Below are 20340 nucleotides of genomic sequence, written 5' to 3' on the forward strand. Positions count from 1 at the left end.
GCTCTGCCGAGGAGACGTCGCTTGCCCACCTGCTCCCTGCTGACGAGGTTGGGTCTGAGGAGTTGGTTGCGCCCTCCCCTGTCTTCTTCCTCTTAGTCATCTTTGGACTCATGTGACGCCGTTAGTGTCCACCTGCGGGCCTGTCGGCGGAGCCGCCTTGGCTCCGAAACGCGTGCAAACTGCTGCATGATGCCCAAAGTTGTGGCAGCGCAGGCATTGCTCTGGTTGCCCAGTCACAATGTCCTGCTGCCTAAAGGAGTGCTCACCCGCCTCAATCTCCAGGAGCTGTGGGATATTCTCGACCTCTTTCACTGCCACCCATACTTTTGGACTCCTACTGCTATTACTGCATCCGCGAAAGACGCGGTAAGGACAGTGTCGAAGAGTCGTCCAAAGTCTTCCACCAACTGGTGATACTCTATCGCCAGGCCGGGGAAAAGAAGGGTGACCGGGTGCCGAAGAAACCTGTTGTGGAGTGCAAATGTTTCCACAGTAAAGCCACTGTACCAAGGGACCATGTATATGACCCCCTTCGTGGACACATATGGTGAACTGGCAAGTAACTCGCGAGCTACGTTTGTCGAACTTAGCCAAACCATGAAGATCCCTTGGCCCAATAGGACCACCTCCATGATCTACGCTGTGCCAATGCGCAGCGTGGAGTGAAGCCAGTCCCGAAGCTGGGCCCTGGCTCGGGAATGTCCTACTACCTGACTATAAATCGCTGTTTCTTTTAGCTCTAGCTCCTTAGCTCGGACGGCTAAGAGCTGTTCCTCGGAGAGGTCGACGCGCAAGGTGTGTGATTAGGGGGCACTCGCTGAGTGTGCCGGCGTCTAACCAGAGGTTTCCATTGTGTGTCCCTTCTGAGAGAACTACCAATCACGTCGCGGTACTACCTGAGGGGGGAAGAGTTGCTGTGGATAAAGGGAACAGCTGGAGGGTGGGGGAAACAATGGCGAGGGGGGGGGGACTGCTATTTTTGGCATTTGGGGGGGGGGGGGGTGGTCGAATCTGTTGGAGCGGGGGGGGGGAGACGAATCCATTGGAGCGGGGGGGGGGGGGACGAATTTGTTGGCTGAAACTGTTGGAGCGGGCCGAGTCTGTTGGGGCGGGGCCGGGAGCGGGACAGGGCGAATTGTTGGGGCGGGGGGGAAAGATGGCCAACGGGACACAATTGTGAGCCGTCGGGGCAGGGGGGGACTCAGCGTGGGGGGGGCGAGTTATCGAGTTGGGTGTTGGTGATGGCACGGTCGAGCTGTGGCGGGTGCGATCAGACGGAGCGGGGGGCAGCTTGCGACATGATGGGTTGAGCTTTTTTTTGATTGTAGACCATGAGACACATACTGTGTGCAACGCAGCAACACATATCTACCCTGGAAAAACTTCCCATTTGGACTGAAATTATTTGTTCTCTTAGACATAGATGGGGGAGATGGTAGGGAGACTGTGATGGTGTATTTTTAAAAGGATTTTCTTACAAGATAGAAAAGTTTACAACTCCATGTCTGGATATGGCTCTGATATGCATTCACAAAAGGCAATGAATACAATTGCTAGACTTTTGCTGTATATTGTCAAGTTGACTTGTTTAGTACATACTGTAGAGAGGATGGAGATTGTTCACATAGTTTGTAGCAGATGGATGAAATCATAGGATAAGTTTGAGCACACGAGGACAGCCATCTTTTTTCATACTCGGGATTCTGGCATCTTCCACTTGAAATCCCACAAGGTTTTTAGTACAAACTTTCTGATTGGTTGTCTTCTGAGGCCTCATATTAGGCTTCTCTCTCTCATCTTCGAGATTTATAATTCAATTCCCATATGTGGCATAATTCTGTAACTTAACTTCAGGAAGACATTCTTATCACAGTAGATGTCAAAGAGACGTATGAGACCATGAGTTACAGCTGTTGAGCAACCAAAGTCATCACATGCACTAACATTTAATTGTATTGCATTAATTCCTACTTTTGGTCTCCATTAACAGCCCCAAAAATAACAACATGGGTGTCTCTACTCTATAGCCTTCTATAAGCTCTGCCAATTTCATTGCAAGCTGCAAAGAAAGGATGATCTTGGGAGGGTAGTCAGTGCCAAAGTGAAGATCGAACTTAGAGATGGTCTCCACTCACCTTTGAGGCATGGCCAATGATCTTGGAAGTCCTCTTGGAGAAGGAGCTTCCAAGTCTGTCCAAGTGGTGTTAGCCCCGAATCATTAGCTTGTCTAGAAGGGTGTCGCTTTGGTACTCTGGATCAATAATCTCCAAGCCTCCTGTTGAGCAGTGCCTGATAATGGTTTCAAGAAATCTTAGCACCAACAAGAAGTTATATACAAATGTGACCAATATGACCTAGTTGATTACTAGATCTTGACTTGCTAGGGAATGGTTAGTTGTACTCTAGGAGGTCCCTTTCCGCTGGATAGAGTCTAAGACAAGCACAAGTTGTTGGCTTGCTGTGATGTGAGTCCCATTTGGAAACCACAGATCTCCCTGTCTGCCCCCTACACACCCATCTAAAACCCAAGTGAACTCCCTAATCATTGCTGGAGTTAAGATCTGTAAGAAAACCAAAAAACTTTTGTTAGTTGATTTTCACATCTGCTATTGTGCAAAACACCTCTAGTGCTAGTCCCACTCTCTCCAATGTCAGCTCATCATCCTCAACATACAAGGTAGTATCATTTGCATACTATGAGTGCAACAACTCTGCCTCCACCCACATTGAGAATCTGACAATGCTCAGCATACCTCTCGTATTGAGAAAATGGGTCTTCCCCTTTGTGAAGAGTAGGAAGTGGTAAGGTGCTGTCAGCTGAAGGGAAGCCTTGTCTGACTGATTGCTCTAGATGAAACTTTCCACCTTTTCTTCCACGTATGGTCACTTTATTGTTGGCCGGTCTATGAAGTCCTGAGACCCTACTGATTCACTCCCAAAAAAGCCTAACTAGGTCATGGTACCCTCTAAGAAGCACTAATTGCTTGCCATAGGGGCCTACTCAAAATCAAAGAGAAGTATTGTAGTCCTCTACTCACAGTGCTGGGCCCACTCTCTAGCCTCAAATGCTCTGATCTTGGACAACATTTGTTTGGGTAACATCAATGATATTAGCAGGTGGTGAAGTTGACTCCAATTCATTTGTGCTAGTGCCTTATAGGCCAATTCACAAGAAGGCGATTGGATACCATTATCTGAGCTCCAGTCAGTCCCCCCTTTAGAGAGGAGACAAACAAGACCAATACACAAGCTACCTAGGATCTATTTGGAGCTAAAGATCTCTTGAAAGGCCAGCAATATGAGATCCTTCGCCTCCTCCCAAAAGATGAAAAATAATTCCTTGTATTTGCTGCCATAACAGACTCCATGGTATGTGTAGTATCATGCATACGAGCTTGCCTTCTAGTATGACCAGCCATGGGAGCATCCAAGTGACTATCTTTCATAGTCTGTAAATACCATCTAGGCATTTGTCTTGCCTCCTGATTGTGCACACGCTCTTACTGAATTTCAGATTCAGCACTTTGCTGAATATTCAGATCATCCATTGGCTGATTTTCTGCATTTCCCAATGGAGCAGCTGGCTGAACATTAAGTTCACTTGCTGAAACTCCAGCTGAATCACCAAATTGAAATGGGTAGCAACCCTTCAACTACATCACTAACAGCCTGATATGTGTCAAAACTAGTAAGGGATAATTTTGATTTTTGATCGAAAAGTACATCCCTACTGATAAATACCTTTTTAGAGACAGGATCATATAGTATGTATCCTTTGCTCTCACTACTGTACCCCAGAAAAATGCATTTGACAGCCTTGTTATCCAACTTTTTTCTAAGTACCTTGGGAATGTGTGCATATGCAAGACACCCAAAAGTACGAAAGTGCCCAATAGAAGGTTTCCAGTTGTTCCAAGCCTCAAAAGGTGTGATATTCTTTAATGCTTTGGTGGGGCATCTATTCAAAACATGGCAAGCACACATAACGGCTTCCATCCAAAAACTATGTGGCAAGCTCTTTGCTTTCAGCATACATCTGGCCATCTCCATGAGTGACCGATTCTTCCTCTTTGCGATCCCATTCTGTTGTGGAGTATAAGCAGTAGTGAATTGATGAACAATGCCTTTCTGCTTCAAAAAAGAATTCAGCATAGAGGACATTATTTCCCCCCCTCGGTCCAAACAAAGAGTCTTCACTTTACAGTCAGATTGGTTCTCAACAAGTGCTACAAAAGCCAAAAATGCATCATACACTTCTGAATTTTTCACTAAAGAATGGACCCAGCAGAAGCGAGTAAAGTCATAAATAAAAGTCACAAAATAGTAACATCCACCCAATGACTTTGTCTACATAGGGCCACATACATCTGAGTGCACTAATTGTAACCTCGCTATGGCTCTAAAAGCACCATCATGGGGAAACAAAAACCAATGCACTTTCCCCAAAATACATCCCTCGCATAAGTACTCAGGAGGTCTCTCCAAGAGAGATAATCCATCTAGCATCTGGGTATGGTGTAATAGCAGCAAGCTACCATAGTTTACATGCCCCATGTGAGCATGCCATAACTCCGTCTGCAACATAGCAGGAGTAAGAGTGGACGCTAAATATACTGATTGATCAACTGAAAGATCATCCAACTCATATAACCCATAACATAGAGTGCCAATCAAGAACAAAGTCATGTGTTCCTTATCTCGCACCATGCATTTTTCATCATCAAAGGTGACCTGCAAACCACACCGTGCCAAAGAAGAAATAGATAATAAATTCTTCTTTATACCTGGCACAAACAAAGCATTCTATAGGCAGAGAATAGAGCCATCAATGGCTATGAGCACAATCTCCCCAATACCTCTGACAGGGTATGATACATTGTTGGCACATTGTACAGACTTGCCAAGTGCGGCTGCACCAATAGAAGCAAACAAATCTCTGCGAGATGTGATGTGCCTAGAAGCACCACTGTCAAAAAACCATGTGCTAGCATCCTTAATAAAGCTAAATGCTCCATCAGCTCAAGAAGAGTCACAATTGCATGTATAAAAACAATAGTCCGTGTCTGCAACAAAGGACATTGACTTAGTAGCAGTGGAAGGAGCATCAGAAATAGACATCCCTAACTCCTTCTCCTTGGCTATGCACTTTCTACACTCAGTGATGTAGTGGCCTGGCTTCTTGCAATAATGGCATTTGCCCTTCTTGGTTTGCATGCCTCCTTGTTTCTTATTATCCTGCGAGGTGCCTGAAGTCCTAGAGCTCTGCGGAGCATCCTTTGCTTGGCTGCCCTTGCCCTTCTATCGTGCCATAAAAGCCTGCTCTCAGAGGCTATAATATCCACACCATTGTTTCTTCTTATCTGCTCCTCCTCTAAGAGCAAACTGACCAATTGAAGAAAAATAATTGGTTGTGGGGCAATCCTCATGGTGAGGTTCAAGGCCATATGAAAGGCCAAGTACGAGGGCGGCAATGAATTTAATGTAGTAGATATCAGTTGTGCATCTGAGTAATACTCATCAACATTCATAAGCTACTTACGCAAGTCCTGAATTTTGTTTAGGTGATCCTGCATAGAATCATCCTCATCCATCTTCAGTGTCTCAAGCTCTTTCTTTAAGAAAGAGATGCGGGTCTGATTCTTACCTGCAAACATTTGCTCCAAAGTCAGCCAAGCTTCTTGTAAAGAAGCTGCAGACCGAATGTGAGAGATAATAGACCGCTGAGCGACAAAGCATGTGCATCCCGTGTATCCCATGCCTTTTGAGCTGTTGATCTTTGGGGAAGTGGCTGAAGTGGGGCAGGCTGAATAAGCTGAGTTGTCCATTGTTCACGTCCTGTTGGAGGAGTAGCAAGAGCCACAACTGCAGGCCTAACTTCTTCTTCGCTTATGTAGTCCCAAAGATTCCACATTCTTCATCATGAAGGACCAGAGTGAATAGTTGTTACCATCCAACCTATCCTCCTTGGATACATAGGTTTGCTAATAAAGTGTGGCTAATTATATTACTTTAGAGAAAACCTTGAATACAAAGAAGTGCTCATGCTCAACAGACTAGCTGGAGTTGATGCAGAGTCACAGATATATCAAATATACAAGCCTCTTAGGGCAGTCTAGGGGGGATGGGGGCAAGAAGCCATGGAGAGGCATATTGCCATTTGGGGCTGCCTGCTTGCATCATGAAAAACAAGTCCTCGCAGCCCCAAGTGTGCATGAAGTGAAAACGGAGCTCGTGACGAGCTCAAGACTCACCCTGCACTTGGTTCCATCGGTCGCGAAGGGAGCTCCTCTCCACACTAGCTGCGCCGCCTCACACGACCAAAGGCAGTGCTTTGGAGTTTCCAAAAATTGTTGTATGCAGCGTTTACATCCTCCATCCTTCTATATCTGGGCTAGTGCCACCACCCATACGAATTACGATACCCTCCTCGGTCTGCAATTGTCCTATAGACGGCGCCAGAAAGTCTGTCGGAAAGCATTCGTGATGCTGTGTTCTGCCCAGTATACCTACTATGCGACAGCGCCTAGTCCATGTCCTCCTGCATCAGCACATGTCTGCCAATCCTCGCTATGTACTCCAGGAACCTCGGTGGCTTCTTGGCGACCGCAGTGGCCGGCCATAGCTACTCTCCTGGATCCCACTCCAGCTCATCAAGTGGCCTGCCCTCCCAGATCCAGAGGCGCCACTCTCGAAGCTCCTTCCAGAAAACATGGGGGTCTAGACACCATGTCTTCCCCTGAAGGCCAACCACTTGAATTCTCCTCCACGAAAGCAAAGCTATCTCCTTATCCTGTTGCCCTCTATCAAGAGCTAAACGCCCCCCCTCGTGTACGGTGAAGAAAGTCCCATGCGGGGCGCCGCCCACTCTACCTACCACCCATAGGGGGATACCTGTCAGTGAAAACTTAGCGGCCCATACCTCCCCGAGCTCTACTCGCTCTCATACCGGGGGGCCAAGCCACTCCTGAGGTATCGCTGCGTCAATATCCCTTCTCCTCAACTCAACTCCTCTTTGGCAACCTGATGTCCGCTCTCGTACCGGGGGGACCAAGCCACTCCTGAGGTATTGCTACGTCAATCTCCCTTCTCCTCAACTCAAGTTCTCTCTGGCAAACTGATGTCCGCTGCAACATCTTCTCGTCCACGATCTGGCCTTTGCAAACTAGCAATCGAAGCACGAGAAGGAAACTGCTGTGTTGAGAATGGAAAACATCCCGAGAAGGCACAAGCCTCCCACGCACGTCAAAGTGCAAAGTAAAATCAGAAGCCCCTTTATCATCCGCACCAACTATAGGAACACGTGAAGATTGAGGTTTCATATAGAGCCCCCTACCTCTACGTTGAAAAGCTTGAGTGATAGGCTGAGAAGGTGGGTGGGCAGGAGTCGAAGGGCAAGAGTCGATCGAGACTCCTGTCTAGCATTACGTCTAACCACAGTGACCCAAGAATCATCCTGAGGAGGCAAATTCCAACCCATCGAAAGCAATGGATGCTCAATACCAGCTTGGGAAGAATCCTTCTTTCCATCATCTTGTCCATGCTGGACAAGCGGCTCAGGATCAGCTTCTGGCTGTTGAACCAACTGTTGGGGATGATGGTCTTGCATATCCATGCCAGGATCCAGACAATGCTGCAATACCTCAGGGCTTCTATCACATTCTGAAATGAAATGGCCCAATTGGCCACATCTGAAATAGTGTCCAGAAAATGTGCCCCATTTAAGCTCATAAACCAACATTTGCAACCCAGGAACCTCCAAATGAATATTGGTTGGGTGAGGTTTTCTTGTATCCCAAAGCATACAAGCTCAGTTCCTAGTGCAAGAGACCACAACCGAGGCTCCACCAACTCCTCACCAAGGGTTCTCAAAACCAAAGGAAGAAGTCGCCAAAGATATGCAAGAAAATCAACCACCTCCACCCAAATCGGGCATGCCTACCTAAGTACCTCCTGAAACTCAGCTATAGGCCTCCACGGGACCAATGTACTAGCTAACCATCCATGAACAAAGGAAGACGTTGCATAATGTGAGCACGCACTTCTGGGGAATGAAAAAGGAACTCAAAAAACCCCCTCGGTCCATCATAAATCTCTTCAACGAGAGGGGTCTGCACTTGCCCTGAAGCATCATCCTGACACATCTCAACACTGACAAGCATAGATTGCAACCAAGCACGAATTCTAGTGATCAAAGGAGTCCTTCCCGTAAAGTAAAAGATAGCTGCCCTCTCATGGAAAGCAGCAATCTGTTGTAGGACCGGATCAGTTCCCATAACAGCAACCACATGTTCCCCTTCCGGTAAAGAACATGCTTTATCTTCATTGGCATGAGCATAATCTGGCATAAGATTGTTGTTGGCAGTGGCCAGCATAAACTGAAGAGACCAATCAGTCTATGAGCATGAAGTATGAACATTTGTCTGAGGTAAATTTGGGGCACACAAAACTGGTTCATCAACCAACATCTTACAACGTTTACCCATCTCACCCCCATCCATCAACTTCCCAGAATCTTCAGTTGACGAGTCACCATCGGATTCTGCCAAATCTTTATCATCCCCATTGCCTATATGCTGGTCAAGAAAGGCCATATCAATACCATTAGACACCTGCAAATTCTCCATAACCAAACTTTATGCTTATTACAAGCTCTGTTCTCAACCTCGACTGGCTGTCACAAATCTGAACTGAATCTGTCACCTTCTTCAGGCCAATGTGCTTCCGGCTCTCTGCGCAGATCGAGAATCTGCTGTACTTTCTGTACAGGCCTTCTCACACACTCTCTCTCACTCTCTGTCTCACCCACACGCAGAACAGGACGCCGCAAATAGACCTTGGGCAGGTCAAATGGGGAGCCACGAACCGCAGATCAAATGGCCTTCAAGTCTGCTAACCACGGCAGGGTCACAAGCCAACTCCCTGTACAGAAGACACAGATACCCAACACCAGGCGCAAGACAGTTTGGCGACAGGGCTTAGGCACAGGGTGGGCAGTCGAAAGGGCACAGGGCCTCAGGGTATGGTTCTTGGCAGATGCAGCTGATCTCTGTTCAACCTCTCACTTAGGCATAGAGTAGGGTGCCACAGGAACGTCAGGCCGCAGAGCAAGACTGTTCGCACTGCAAGTCGACTGTTGGCAGGCGTGCTGGGGCAGGGCTTGAGCAGGAACGGGCCATCCTGGGTCTCTCTCTCTCTCTCTCTCTCTTTGTGCAATTCTGACACGATGGTCAATGACAATGCTCTAGCCCGTCATGCTACTACCGCCATTGTGCCCAGCTCTCCCCCCCCTCCCACAGCATTACGCCTCCTCCCGCTGCCCAGCCTTCCCCCCCTACTTCCTATCACGCTGTGCTCCCCCTCCATCTTGATGGGCTGCGTCCCCCTCTCCCGTCAGCTCATCCTCCTTACGCTTCCCCCTTCCCCGTGTTGTACTGCACTTCCCTTCCATCGTGGCGCACTGCACTCCCCTCCCCCGTCAGCTCCTCCTCACTCTCCCGACCCCCCCACACAGGCCCCCTGCCTAATCACCCCCCGCCCTGCTGGCCACTAGAAATTCCTGTGCTGCCCCATGCCTGTAATGTGGCCCCCTCTCCTCCTGTGCGGTGCCCCTGCCTCCCTAGCCCTACAGCCCCGTCCGGTAGGTTCCCCACCCGCATGTTTGGTAAGGACCCGGCTATCCGTGGAGACCAGCCCCTCCCCCACAGCCCCTCGTTGCTCCCTCCATTTGCAGCAACACTCCCCCCCTCTGGTAGCACAGTAGCGTGATTGGTAGGTTCTCATAGCAGGGACACGCAATGGAAATCTCTGGTCAGACGACGGTGCATTCTGCGAGTGCCCCCCAGTCAAACACCTTGCGCATCATCCTCTCTGAGGAACAACTCTTAGCCATCCGTGCCACAGAGTTGGAGCTAAAAGAAACAAGGATCTTTGATCAAGTAGTAGGACACTCCTCATTTAGGGCCCAGCTTCGGGATTAGCTTTACTCCACGATGCGCATCGGCACAACACAGATCGTGGAGTTGTTTCTAATGGGTCAAGGGATCTTCATGGTACGACTCACCTCAGCAAATGCAGCTCATGAGCTACTGGCCAGTTCACCCTATGCTTCCACGAAGGGGGTCATCTACATGGTCCCCTAGTACAGTGGTTTCACAGTGGAGGCATTCACACTTCACAACAGGTTCCTTAGACACCCGATCACCCTACTCTTACCCAGATTGGAAATAGAGTATCACCAGTTAGCGAAAGACTTTGGATGGCTTTTCGGCACTGTCCTTCGTGCCTCTTTCGCGGATGCAGTGACAGCCACAAGAGTCCCAAAGGTACGGGAGGTAGTGAAAGAGACAAAGAATATATCACAATTTCTAGAGATTGAGGTAGGCGAACACTCTTTCAGGCAATAGGTTATTGTGACTGGACAGCTGGGGTAGTGCACGCGCTTCAGAGCCAAGGCGGCCTTGCCGACAGGCCCACAAGTGGATGCAGATGGCTTTACACAGGTCCAGAGAGGACAGAGAGGGAGACCGCAAGGGGGGGCTGCAGTCAGCCCCTTAGATAGCCACGGCAGCAGGGTACAAGAGGGCGAGCGTCGCCCCCTCAGCAGAGCACCATGCAGCACCCCGACCTCCTTGCACCACTCGACAGGGCTTGTGTGTAGCACCCCGCCCTCCTCGCCCCACCCGACAAGACCGCAGACCTATACATCCACCCCCACGGAGACGTCACTGGCCACCTTACCTGAAGCCCCGCCCCCCCCCGCCCCCCCCCACACACACACACACCCGCCCATGCCGCCCGTGACAACTTCCCAAGACATGCGTAGCTGCTTCCACATGAGTTTTTTCGTAGTGGGCAGTGGTCCTACTTGAGAGTTGCAGAGCATAGAGAGTTCCCCCTACCCTTGGAAGTGGGAATCTTTGTGGTACGCAAGTCAAGGAGCGGCAAGGTCCATCTACGAGCACCACCGAATGGACCAAACTACGTGTTCTTCCTTTAGACCTCTCATATAGGAGACTGGACGATGACTCAAATAGAGGAGAAGGTGGAGAGCCAGGTGGCAGACCACATCTCACAATGGATGGGAGAAGGAGGATTGGCACTTTTTTCCCAGCAGTGGCCGGGTTGCATGATGGACATCAACTGGTGGGCTGGGGCCATGGTCCCACATTTGAGCATTATCTTTCGAGTCCCCCCCCCCGCCCCCCCCCCCCCCCCCCCCCGCAATGGAGAGCTTCGATGGATGTGATTGAGTGGCCCCTAGCACAAGCGGTCCATTTCTACCAATGAACAAAGTTTTGCCTCTCAGCTTGGCGTATAGATGCCTTGGTGGTACTACCAAGCGCATCCATCACCGCCATGGTCCACGCCCGAGGGCTACCATGGGGAAATGGAGTTCACCGTCAAGACCAACAGTGAAGCGTATCCGCATGCCTCATAGCTCCTCTTCGTCAATAGCTTCCACACTGAACAGATGCTTGTTCGGTCAGTCACAGAATTCCCTATGAGCTTACATCTTGCATCTTGGAATGCCAACAGCTGCCAGTAGGAGCATGCGATGCCTTGAGAGACCCAGCTATCCACAGGAGGGAGAGGTTGCTGGACTTCTCTTGGGGATATAGGCGACTAGGCGGAGTCTTGCTAGAGTAGTTGGATAGGTTCTATGTGGGAGAGTGGGGATGCTCTCGCGGAGGCCAGGTAGGGTAGTTGGCTGGCACCACTGTGTCCGATCACTGCTCGGTTCTCCTGACACTTGATCCCCCAGCATTTGCCCTAGACACACGATCCTATCGGATCCTTGATTCGATCTACAGGAGGGAGGAGGTGAAGAGACAGATTGAGCAGATTTGGACTAGGGAGTGGGGCACGAGGGACCAGATCGCAGAGGAGGTTGCAGAGATCCTAGCCGAGTCGAGCAGTATCCGCCAGGAGGCAGCCTTATAGGCCAGGCAACAGAGCTGGGAGGAGGAGAGAGCACTTCGGCGGGACCTAGCAGCCATGCAAATATTACTACAAGAGGCACTAGGGGATCCCACCCTCCACGCATAGGAGGTGCGCGCACGAGCAACCATCACCAACGTAGAGGACAGGCACTCGGAGTTCTCATTCCGCACCTCAACAGCCTTCTGGGAGTGGAAGGGGAACATGATTTCTGTAGGGATTTTTTCCAGGTACATTAGCCCCGCACCTCAAGAAAGCAGATTCGAAGCCTTTGGGATCAGTATGGGAGGATTCGAAGAGGTGATGGAGATTGCCACTGACTTCTATAGATGCCTTTTCTAGCAGAAGACAGCCTTAGTTAGAGGACAACGATGTAAACAGCAGATTTGGGATCACATCCTGTCCCTCGTCATAGAGGAGATGGGACGCTCCCTCCTAGACCCCTTCATAGAGAAGAAACTAGAGGAGGATTTTCATACATAGGACAAGCAGAAATGCCCGGGAGAGGATGGCCTCTCTAAGGCCTTCTTCACTACCTACTAGGAGGTGGTGAAGGACCCCTTACTGCTGGCCTTCTAGGGGATTTTCACTTTAGGACGGATGCCAAGGAGTCTATCGATAGGTCTTATCAGTTTCCTCCCTTAAGGGGGAGACTGGTTGGAGCTATCCCAGTGGAGACCGATCACCTTGTTGTCAGTGGCCTATCAGGCACTAGCAAAGATGATTGGTAGGCGACTTTGCCCCATGCTTCCAGACATCATTCATGACACACAAACAGACTTTGTCCAAGATAGGAGCATCCTAGATAATGTCTTCACCTTCTTTGAGGCGACAGAGTGGGCCCAACACAGTGGTCAGGGATTGGATGTACTACTCCTGAATTTTGAGAAAGTCTATGCCAGGGTGGATTGGGACTTCTTAGAGGGCACCTTGGTGAGGTTGGGCTTCCATTAGGCATGGATCCGCAGGGTCTCTGCACTTTACACATTGGCTACCAGCAGGATTTTCATAGGTGGCAGGCGAGGGGAGGAGTTTCAGCTGGAGAGGTCGGTCTGGCAGGGCTGCCCACTCGCCCCGTACTTGTTCTTACTCTTTGCAGAGGTGATGTCTCACTTCCTCAGGTCACGTGTGAGTGGGTTATGTGGCCTCTAACTTCCAATGAGAGGAGACGAAGCTGTTAGACTCAGAGTATGTAGACGATACAACACTTTACATAGAGGACGATGAGTTGATGCTAGAGAGAGAGAGACTAGCTCCTCGGGGTGTTCTGTACTGCAGCGGGAGTGAAAATCAACTGGCAAAAGTCAGTTGGTTTCCTCATAGACCCGGACTCTAGCACAGAGTGGGGCGTCCACTTGGGATTTAGATGGGTGTACAAAGGGTAGACCGTCCGTTACCTAGGGTTCTAGGTGGGACTCGACGTCACTTCCACTCAGCAGTTTCTTCTCGTCCTTGACTCTATTCAGAGAAAGCTGACCTACTGAAGTACTGCTCACCTTTCCCTAGCAAGCCGAGCCCTGGTGGTTAACTAGGTTCTCCTAGCAATGGCTTGGTACATTGCCTCGAGTTGGTGCTTCTCCTCATCCTATGCAGTTTAGCTTGGCCGCCTAGTGCGGAACTTCTTGTGGACTACGTTAGACGGTTCCAGGGACTCCTGGGCCAAGGTGGCATGGGCGACCATCATCCGACATCCGTCAGAGGGAGAGCTTGGGATCATAGACCCAGAGAGTCTGGCCCTCTTGGACAACCTAGTAGTCCGCAGCCTCACACCAAGAGGGCAGACCTAGAAGGTCCTACTGCAGGAGGGTCTCCAAGAGTGTAGATTGAGGCTTGGTAGTGATTGGAGGCCATCCTTGAGATGGATCTTCATGACAGCCTAGATCACACCCCCCAAATCCCCCTTCCTACGCAGTCTACTCTGTGTGTGGCAGGGCCTCCATAAGGCCCTAATTCAAAGCCCCCTAGGCTGCCAAGAGGAGATAGATTGTCAGCCGGTGATCTCAAACCCCCAGGTCAGAGATCGGGATGGGTTACAGATTGGTGAGTGACCCCACATCTAGTGGGCTAGTTGGTAGGCCGGCCCAGCTCGTACCATCAGGACATGGCGGGAGGTGTACAGTATGGTGGACAAGGAGGTGCTACAGTGGGCATCAGGTTGCTAGAGAGAAGTTGAGTTGAGGAGAAGGGAGATTGACACAGCAATAGCTTAGGAGTGGCTTGCCCCCTTGATACGAGAGCCCGTAGAGCCCGGGGAGGTATGGGGCACTCAGGGAGTGGTGCCTCTGGATTTGGGAGGGTAGGCCACTTGATGAGTTGGAGTGGGATCTGGGAGAGTGGCTATGGCCGGCCATTGCGGTCACCAAGAAGCCACTGAGGTTCTTGGAGTACATAGTCAGGATTGGCGGACACGTATTGATGCAGAAGGACATGGACTGAGCCCCATCGCGTAGCAGATAGTGGGCGGAGCACAGCATCACGGATGGTTTCCGGGGGACCTTCTAGCGCTGCCTATGGGATAGCTGGAGGCCAAGGAGGGTATCGTATTTCTTATGGCTGGTGGCACATGGAGGCTTGGCGGTGGGGAGTTGGTTAGCCCAGATGCAGAAGGATGAAAGTTGTAAACGCTGCACACAGTAGCTTCTGGAAACTTCAAAGCATTGTCTTTGGTCGTGTGAGGCGGTGCAACTCGTGTGGAGAGGAGCATGCCGCATCCTCCGCCGTATAGCACCCAACCTTGGATATATCTCATAGAGAGCTTTTTGCTGGCAGGCAGTCAACCAAGGCCGTCACCTTCTATATGAGGCTGGGATGTAGGACACAATATTCATTATTGAGGCTAGGTCATGCGTAGTGGTTAGTTTGGAGGCTCTACCCATCTGCCAAGTACTGGAGCCCACAACAAACCACTCTGAGGTATGGGAGATCGTACAGAGTCTTACTGGATGGCATATCTCGAAGGCACGGTGTCAAGAGGTTTCTGGCGGGGAGAGACTTTTAGTACAAGCGACTTTAGCAAAGCTCTGGACCTCCATCATCTAGTCCCTCTACGGCCAATGGGGCCAGGTGTAGGGCAAGTCTCGAGCTCATCAGGAGCTCCATTTTCATTTCATGCCCACTTGGGCTGGCCATGACCTATTTTTTGTGATGCAGCCAGGCAGCTCTAGATGGCGATACACCCCCCCTCCATGGATTCTTTCCCCCATCCCCCCTAGACCACCATGAGAGGCTTGTATACTTGATATATCTGTGACTCTGTATCAGCTCTAGCTAGTCTATTGAGCATGAGCACTTCTTTGTACTCAGGGTTTTTTCTGAAGTAATATAATTAGCCACACTTTATTTGCAAAAAAAAAAGACACGATGGTCAAGGGTTCTGTCTACTGGGCGAATGCAGGGCTGATACAATGAGCTGCCAGGGCAAGTCCTGCTGGTCATTGTTTGACCTGCAAAAGGGCGATACAATAGGATAGGAGAGTTGGTGTCACACGTCTACAGCAGGGTGCCACAGGGCTGGCAGACAATTAGGCATTGGGAGAGAGGCAATTAGACTTCACAGGGCAAGAACCCCACACAGTAGTAGGGCAAAGGTATCAACTGCCAACCTCTCTTTTTTTTTCATGAAGATAATTAAATCAAGTAGAAATATTTACATCGGACCATCCAGTCGGCTAAGAAAAAAGAGTAGACACAAATCACCAAGACTTTAACACAAAATATTACACGGAAATGACGGTTAGTGTGGAGCGAACAATATCCAACCAAGGAGTAGTAATGTCTGGAAGAACTAGATCTAGCTGAAGCCATAGAGGAGATTTTCCATAACACTAAACCATGAACATAGGCCACATGGCCATGGATGCCTGATGCCAAATAAAAAATAAAGGCATTCCGAGTACATCAAATATGCCACAATGTTGTCCATCGAAGGAAATGGAAAAGGCAAGAATAATCTAATTGCAAGGCGGACATAGAAGACATCCTTCCCATAATCCACAAACAAGCTAAAATCCGTTGTTGAGTCGCCGAAGACGACACACGAGAAACAAAACTCCAATCTGTCCAGCAACAAGGCAAGAGACGAAGAGATGACGCAATGTCTCATCGCATGTAGTGCAAAATATACAGCAACCACGGGAAATCTTGAGAGCATGTAACACATCCCTAGTTGGAAGGCTCCCAATAAGCAACCTTCACATGAGTACTTTACCTTGATAAGGAACCTTGGACTTCCAAAGTTGGAGGAATATTTCCTACCACTTCTTTTTATTGTCCCGACTATGCCATAATTTATTAGCCTTTCCAGTGATCCAGCTCTTGACCTCAACCATCTGATGATAGATTTGATTAGCTGACCATTTCTCAAAATCATCAGGAAGTACAAACATCCAATCTCGCCAGGGAAACAATGGATGTATAGTAGGCAAAGGAGAGAACCTTTGAAGCTTGTTTTGTATGGACGACCAAATGTCATGATCGCCATGAGGTACCCAAAAATGCTAATGAATACCCCGGAAAGAATAAAGATGGGGCTGCCTAGGAATAACACCATCACGGACTATTTGCAACCGCAAATGAGCCATGCGATTAAACTTACCTCGTAGCAAATCTTTATCAGGCCAATCCAACAACTTGGAGGTAGCCAACACATCTCCTTGCAGCGAATTCTCCTCCTTACGAAGATCAGGAGGGCGCCAAACTGCAAAACGTAACATCTTCTGCCAGAATGCAATCAAATGAGAAAGGAGAAAAGATTGGTAGACCTTAATAGGCCTTGTAGAATTAAGCACATGCCACCAAGAAACTTGAATTATTGTGCTACCATGAGAGATGCTAGCCTTTCTATGAAAAACTTTACAATATCTGACCAAGGATGACCCTATACACGCAGTGCTTGCAAAAGTGCAAGTCGCAAAGCTACCATATGCAAATTAACATTCAATAAAGCTACTTTCCCCATCCTTTTAGAAGTAGTCACATGGTGCCATGAAATCCACACTTGGCCCAAAGGATTTCCTTTCTTTTTTCCACAACATAAAGCGAATAGGCTGAACCAATTCCAAGAGAGACTTCTTAGTCCAAGGAGGTAGTGGCAGGAAAAACGAGACCATACTAATCATGATGCATCGAGTAACTTTAAGTCTCACATGAAGAGGCCCACCTTGAGATTTCTAGTACATGAACCGATCATGTATACGGGATGATGTACAATCAAGCAAGGCAGGAGGGGATACATCCACACCAATAGGATAACCCAAGTGTCAGGTAATATTTCCTTTAGAAATCACCACTCGTTGCTAACTCAAAATTTGCAAATCACTCTCCGTACAAGAAAGCATTGTAGACTTTTGAGTATTAATACGAAGTCCCGATGCTAAAGCAAAGAGATTCCACGTAGCCATTGCCCAATTAACATTAGTACAATCACCCTTTAGAACCATTTCACCCATAGAATTGCTGAGCTTGACTATATTTCTCGGGAAAAAGATGCATGTGGACCATGAAACAATTTATGGGATTGGCAATTATTATCTTGCAAGCCTTCTTATAATGCAACAATCTTAGGCTGTTGGAGAAAGCTATAACCATGGTTAAGTGGAGATAATGAAGACCATAGATCTTGTTTCAACACCACCAATGCAAAAGCATTGCAATCTTGATATTTAAGCTGATCCATCAATCCATGTTTTGGAGGTAGAGCGAGATGGATCTCTACACATATATGAAAGTCTCCCATGATAAGACTATGCCTTCCAAGGAGAAGGCATGATTGCAGCTGTGCCACCATAATTTGTAATGGCTAGAGACATCATTGGAAGCATACATACCAACCAGCGAAAGTATTTCCCCATGTCTTACCACAACCTTTCTCTAGCTTTGCTCTCCATAGAAGTCACTCACACACCGACGAACTGTCCCATATTGGTCATGCAGGTTGTAGATTTGATCCCCCAAAGTGTTGTGCTGATGGACCTAGAAGAACTTTCAGTCCATAGTGTCGCCTTTTCCTACCCAAGAGGCAGTTGAGGTGTGGAACCAAAGTGTTGTGCTGATGCACCTAGAAGAACTCTTGGTCCATAGTGTCACCTTTTCCCACCCAAGAGGCAGTTGAGGTGTGGAAGAAAACTTTTTCCTCTGCTAAGGGAGAGTGGGCATTTGGGTAGGCAATTTGGTGGCATATTTTATGCTGTGGGCTGTATATTGACACTGGCTGGCCACTGACCTGCTGATGTTGGCTACGTGTATTTTGGCTGACCTCATCTCTCCATGGCTGCACTATTGCCATATTTATATAAAACAGTCCCACTCCTATCTATGATATTGGCTTTGCTTGCATCCTTAGAAAGAGAGACTGGAGGCATTGCAGCTGGTCATTGGGTCATGCTTACCTTGGTGGTATTATAAGCTCCCATGCTTTCTTTATGGATCCCATTGTCCGTTCATGAGTCTCTCTGAGGTCATTGTTCATTCTTGTTTACTGCTCATTAAGTTGTCTTTTGTGCCTTGCATTTTTTGCTTACGCTTACATTGTGCACTGTCACATGGTGTCAAACGTCTAGATTCCTAGATCCTAGTGCTTCTACTATTTGCATTTGGCTGATTGCAGATGCTGAACTGCTGCATTTAGATTGGCTGGACCTGTCGTGCTTGCCTTTGAATGATCTGAAGATGGTGATCATTGTGTTTCATTTTCCAAGTATTATCTCTTGCTGAGAAAACTGTTTCAGAAGTGGCAATAGGATCTACACAATTTCCTGCTCTCAAACCAGCCAATTTCTGTGTTTTGGTTACCAACCTTGATGTCTTGCTGATTTGTCTAACATTTTTGTGTTTCTGTCAATATGGGTTTCTACATGCATCTAGTTATCTGGCAGTTTTGTCAAACCAGCCTCTTCTGTGTTTTGGCTACCAACCTTGATGTCTCGCTGATTTGTCTAACATTTTTGTGTTTCTGTCATCATGGGTTTCTACATGCATCTAGTTATCTGGCAGTTTTGAAACCTTGAAGCTGGTGTGCGTTCAGGATCATGATGGGAGTTCATTGTTCCTAGTTGGTTCTCACATAGGGGACCCCTTTATCATGATGGCTGAAGGCGAGGAATGCATGGTCATGATGTGCTTTTGTAGGGCTGTTTGTGATAGGCAAAGAGAATAGGCTATTTCTACTCTCTGTGATCTAGCTTCAATCAACATCAACATCAGTATCCTTTTTGAGGCACCCTAGCATTGTCTTGATCACCCAAGGCTTGGGTATCCATAGTCTGATCTGTTGTCATTGTTTGATGTCATGATGTTCTAGGTCTTTTGTTAAACTTCCTGTTGTGGTTTGGGACATGGTAGTGGTTCCTATGGACTAGTATTCCATCATTGTTTCATAGTTTATTACTGAGAACACCCATGATCTGATAGAACTTGTTATATTTGTGCATATCATGGGTTTGGGAATTTTATTTATGTGCATTTGGCTAGGCAGCTAGGTGGCACATGTACAGTGGCTGATCTGCTGATGTTGGGTGCCTGTATGCTGGCCGACCTGAGCTGTGCATGGCTCCACTGTTGGCTATATATATAGGCACTCCTACTCCTATCTATCATCTTGACATTCCTTGCATCCTTGGAGAGAGATTGGAAGCATTGTGGCTGGTCACCAAGTGTCGGTTACCTTTGGTTGTATTGTACTTCATTCTCATACTTTCTTTATGGATTCCATTGCCCACTCTGAGTTCATTGTTCTTTCTAGTTCACTGTTCATTGTATCATATTCTGTACCTCGTGTTTATTGCTTCCACTTCACTTTTGAACTCTTATTCACTCGTGCACTCTCACAAACACAAGCATCAAAAGCACTTTCCATAGAAAATTCTGTAAGTACAAATGATAGACAGTGTAGACAAGTTGTGTATCACATGCCAATCTCAATCCTTCATCATCGTTTCAAATATAGCTCCTGTATATATTCTGCAGACATGAGAGTCTCGCAAAGACCTACAAATGCTCAAAACCTTTGAGAAAACTCTTTCTAAGAAAAAAGCTGACTGTGACTTGACTTCTGTAGATGTTGACTAGCACATATGAAATTATAGCAGAGATACATCATGATTTTTGACTACAGAAGGCTGCAATTTATTGTACATGCAGATGACTGTATGCTCTGATCAGCGACTTCTGGGACAAAAGAAGATCAACCGAGACTTAGTTAAATGAACCTAGCCATTTCATGCATACAAGCTTCCATTGTGCATTTATACTCTCAAATCTCAGGACATCTCAATGATGAAATGCTTTAAACACCGACCTGATCTATGATGATATTAAGCAGTAATCAGGAGAATGTTCAACGTCACCAGAAAATAAAAAGGTCTGTTACATTTGCCATGTAGAAAATATGATAAAAAGGTCTGTTAC

The 20340-nt window shown here is 47.9% G+C and overlaps 1 protein-coding gene across 3 annotated transcripts in view; it reads right to left on the minus strand.

Moving 5' to 3' along the window:
* The window catches only part of LOC148014880 (uncharacterized), a 284657-nt gene that overhangs the window by 13986 nt on the left and 250331 nt on the right, over positions 1-20340 (minus strand). The window lies entirely within an intron of this gene.

The sequence above is a fragment of the Lygodium microphyllum genome, chromosome 24 (assembly GCF_053477565.2).
Source record: "Lygodium microphyllum isolate KBCC chromosome 24, Lygodium_microphyllum_v1.1.10, whole genome shotgun sequence".
Taxonomy (NCBI): Eukaryota; Viridiplantae; Streptophyta; class Polypodiopsida; order Schizaeales; family Lygodiaceae; genus Lygodium; species Lygodium microphyllum.